Source organism: Colius striatus, chromosome 11, assembly GCF_028858725.1.
Source record: "Colius striatus isolate bColStr4 chromosome 11, bColStr4.1.hap1, whole genome shotgun sequence".
NCBI classification, from domain to species: Eukaryota; Metazoa; Chordata; class Aves; order Coliiformes; family Coliidae; genus Colius; species Colius striatus.
In genome coordinates, this window is record NC_084769.1 from 975,184 (window position 1) to 980,000 (window position 4,817).

The following is a 4,817-nucleotide window of genomic DNA, read 5'->3' on the forward strand; positions in this document are numbered from 1 at the left end:
AGAACACGAGCCCTCAGCCATTATGGCATGAGAGGATGATCAATAACAAGGGAAAGCCAGGCAGGCTGGACCCTGTTGCTTTGTCTTCACGCAGCCGTTGCCAATGGGAGGGACACCCTGTAAATCCATCACTGTTCCTCCCATTTAGTTTTTTCCCCTTTCTGTCATTCCATGATTAGAGACAGGGTGCAACTACGATTTAGCCCTTTGGTAGAATTTACTTCAGTGATTAAAATAACTGCACGGAATTAGCACAATTCTACCATTATTTTTTATCTTGAGTGGCAGAAAATCATTGCTCCTGGGATAACTCTTAACCTAACAGGGTGACCTCCATGAAACACAGCCAAAAGTTTTATGATTTTCCCCTTCGTTGCTAATTTAACGCAGTCCAATTGTTTAATCTTAAAACGAACACATTCCAAATAAAGCAATGCAGTTTACAAGAAGACACTGTAGGAAATAATTAGGTTGCAAGTTCTGGAGGCTTTACTACGGCTGAGATTGTGTAACTATCTTTGCATTCCCTGTATGGTCCCTATTAAATGCAGTAGGCATTGATGTCGCGAGCTGTCAGGAAGCAAAATGAAAAATAGTTTTAATAGCTGCTCTTTGACCTGTTTTATATTTTATGTCAATTATAACAGCACACAACCATGCATAATTATGAAGCACAGATGCATTAAAACGTACACGTAATTTGTGTTCTTATGGCAACCATTGCATTAGGATCCAGAAAACAAACCGATGACTTCCTATTGTTAAGTCGTCTTAATATCAGACGTGCAGGAGCTCTGACTGTCTGCTTGCCTGGTGTCGCTTTAAAAAAGTCCCTGTGAGAGACAAACAAAAATGGGGATGGAAGGGTCCATGTGGCCCCAGTCCCGAGCGCTGGGCAGCGACAGCGCTCACCACAGCGGCTGCACCCGCACAGCCACGCACCGAACAGGCAGGCCCCTGTCTTCAAACCATCTGCTTCACTCACAGCAGAAGTTATTTGCTGGTCCAAGGAAGGTTCACAGTAGCACTCTGGCTTCGTTTGGGTCTCAGAGCAACTTTTATAAAGACCTAAACGTCACCCGGGGCTGAAACAAAACTGCACAGGTCAGTGCCTGAGTTTAAAGGTGACTGTCTTAATAACAGTCCTTGGAAGTTGTTCCCAACACAGAAAATACTTGTGTGTAAAGCAGGAAAAAAAAGTAGATGCGTTCACACCAAGGAAAAATATCTGTGTGGCTTCCCACACAGACACTCCCCACGAGGGAATCTGCGTCCTCTGCAGCCTCTTCTGAGGGAATCTGCATCCTCTGCAGCCTCTTCTGGGATGCCACCAAACACTGCCACACAAGCAGGGATTTTCCTGTCCTTTGATGGGACATTAGTAAAGATGACGAGATCATGGGTTTACTTCCCTGCTTCAAGAGGCATCTGAGTCACCTCAGGCGCTTTTCCCTTGGCTGTAACTGCCTCCACTCTGCCCCAGGGCTGGGATGAAGCTCACACATTGACTACAGATCTGTAGTGCTGGCAGGCACCAACCCCTGGCTTCTGTCCTAAAGGAAAGTTCATGGGGTGCTTTACAAAGAACACAACCTGAAACCTGTGAAATTTGGAAAATTCACCCTCTGTGTCATATTTTAACTGGGATCCTTCTTATCGAAGCCATCTAGTCCTTTGCTCCTGCAGGCCTCTGCAGACGGTGAGGCAGGGCACCATGCCGGTGGTGCCGTGTGAGGAGACCCCTCGTGTGCTCTGGGTCTGCAGGAAGCCCAGATGGAGAAAAGAAACACTAACTGCTCCCTGGGGGTACACAGACGCCTGCCTGGGCAGGACGGGGGGGTCCTGTTGGGAAGACTCTCATGCGTGGCCTCACCACTTTATGAATTCAGTACCTGAGGAGGAGGAGGATTTGAAGAAGGCAGCAGGGAGGCCAGGCAGGCAGCAGACCTTCCCCGGGCACAGATCGATGCGCCCGCGCATGCAGAGCCGAGCTGGCACACAGCACTGCAGGTTTACTTAGCGCATCCCAGCCCGAACCACGGGCCCGATATTTGAAGGAAAGCTGGCAGATCAAACACCTTACACATCGATTCTTTAATCATGTGTCATTGTGCTCTGCATAACAAGTCCGTGCCTCTCAGACAGGGTGTGTGGCATCTCACGGGAAACTCACCGTGCCTCGCCCAGAGTGCCCAAGGACAATGTTTTGGGATGTCCCTGGGGAGCTTCCCATTTTAATCTGTTTTAGAATACCAGCTACAAAACCCCAGTGCTTTCATTCACTGAAAATACACGTTCACACTGAAAATACACCTGCAAGATGCAACCACTGCATTTTACTTAACATTCAGGACAGGTCAGCTGTGTTTAACACCACTTCCCAGCAGGAGGAAGAGGGCTAAGAGAAGGGCAGCAGTTTAAGTTCTCTGCAGAGCTGCTGCTTGGCACAGAGCCCTCAGGGCTGGGAGAGCACCACGGCAGAGCCTGGCAGTTCGTGACTCCACACACGGGTGGTCTCTCCGTGGGGTTCCATGTTTCTGGGGGGCTGCAATGTGGTTTACAGCTACCGAGAACACTCCAGCTCAGACCTCACGACAGCCAGTCCTCTCTCCCTGGCACGAGGGATCCCTTGGCTGGCAGCTGCTGGAGCAGTGTGTCTGCAGGCTCCTGGCAGGGCCAGGGAGGGAAGGCCGTGCCACGCAGCTCTGCCAATGGCCACGGCCTCGGCCTAAGCGGGCCGAGACAGACAAGACTTTGCTGGAGTTGCTTTATCTTTACCCAGCAGGCACCCAGCTCGCTGCTGGATGGAGCACCCCCCAACTCGAGTTCAACTCTGTGATGATCAGGGGGCTACTAAAGGGGCTCCCAAGATGCTGAGGGGATGGAACATGTGTGTGAGGAGGAAAGGCTGCAGGACCTGGGGCTGTTCAGCCTGGAGAAGAGAAGCCTGAGGGGAGACCTCATCAGTGCTGAGAAATCTCTAAAGGGTGGATATCGGGAGGATGGGGCCAGGTTTTGTTGTGTGGTGGCCAGTGCCAGGACAAGGGGGAACGGGCACAGGCTGGAACACAGGCAGTGCCACTGGCACAGGAGGAGAAAGTCCTTTGGTGCTGAGGTGAGGGAGCCCTGGCCCAGGCTGCCCAGGGAGGGTGTGGAGGCTCCTTCTCAGGAGGTTTCCAACCCCACCTGGACACATTCCTGTGCCACCTGAGCCAGGGGAACCTGCTTTAGAAGGGGCTTGGGCTGGAGGAGTTCTGCAGGGCCTTTCCAGCCCCACCACTCTATGATTCCATGGGGTGCATGGGATTTGTTCATACCACAGTCGGCTTTTCCTCTGACAGTGAGCAGCGTACCCAAACCCACAATACTTCCCTTTAAGAATACACCAAGAATCCAAGGGTGCCGAAACTGTCAGAGGGAAATGTGTTCCATGACCTTCTCAAGGGTTTTTCCCCACTCCAGAACAGACACACTCGAATTATAAGGGCAAAATTCTGCGTCCTCCACTGCCTGACCAGTCCCTCCGACCTCCTCCCACACAGCCAAGCGTGTGCATGCCCAACACCTCACCGGGGCTGCCCTCTCACGGCTGCTGGAGCCATCCTTCTGGAGGCAGGCCAACTACAAAGACCAAACAACAGGCACAGTTCTCTGCAGAACGAAGGCCTTCTCCCTTCTTACCCCAGAGCACTTCTGAGCAAAGCCACAGACCCGACATGCCATTTCCAAACCAGGGGTACGTGTAGGAAACCACTTCCCAGCAACGCTCTGCAGCCTGCACACAGCATGGCCCCGCCTGAGCACTCATCCTGACTCATTGATTTCTCTGATGGCATTTCTGTACCAATATATGTTATTTCAGAGCCTGGCAGAAGCTTAACTTGGTAGAATTTCAAATGTAGAACATGACCTGCAATCTGCTTTCTACTTGCCTGCGTGTATTCCTCATCACAAAGCTGGTTAATGTAGTGTCTTGGAGAACTATGACTTGCAAACTCTCATTTTCTTCCACCCCTGGGATTCCACAAGCTGTGGGAGGGCCCATGACCTCCTTCCTCAGCACCTGCTGATGTACTTTCCCCAGGTCTTTGGAAGGGTCTCCCAGCTCTTTCAAGTAACCTCACAGTTGGAAAATGCCATCTTCAACACCAGGAACTCAGCCCTAACAATTCTCAGACACGAGCGAGCTTTCAGCAGGAGAGCTTAAGGTTTGGGGGTTTGGTTTGGTTTTGGTTCTTAACAAGAAGAGGAACCGATGTAGAGATTTCCCTTAGACTTGCTCTGGTTTACACTCACATACAACTCAGCAATTTTAATGATAAAACTCGAGGCATCCACTGACACACATAAACCAGCACTGCAGTCACACAGTGCCACGGCTCTGTGGCTGGATCACACGACATCTGTGCCTCTCTTACCCCTCCTGCCCGGATTCAGGGTAGGAAACAGGGATGGTACTGCACTCACTCCCCACAACTGCATCCCTAACTAAACCCAGGCAGGTGATGTGCCCAAACTCTGTTCTCCCATTAAGCACAAAGCTGGAGAGCTCTTGGCGCGGAGCGACACAGGACACAGGCATGGACCCTCTATAGCAGATTTCATCTAAACAACCCCGAGGAATGGCTAAAGCACTTGTTTTATTTATTACATAACTTTAAAAAAGTGGCCTCTCTGTCCTGTTTCGTACAGTTTAGGAAGTTTAAGAATGTTGTGTGTAGGGAAGAGGCGAAGGAGGGGAACAGGCCTGTGACTGTAGTTCGCAGTCCCGCAACTGACTGACACCAGAGCTGGGTTCACCTGGATTTGCTGTGCGT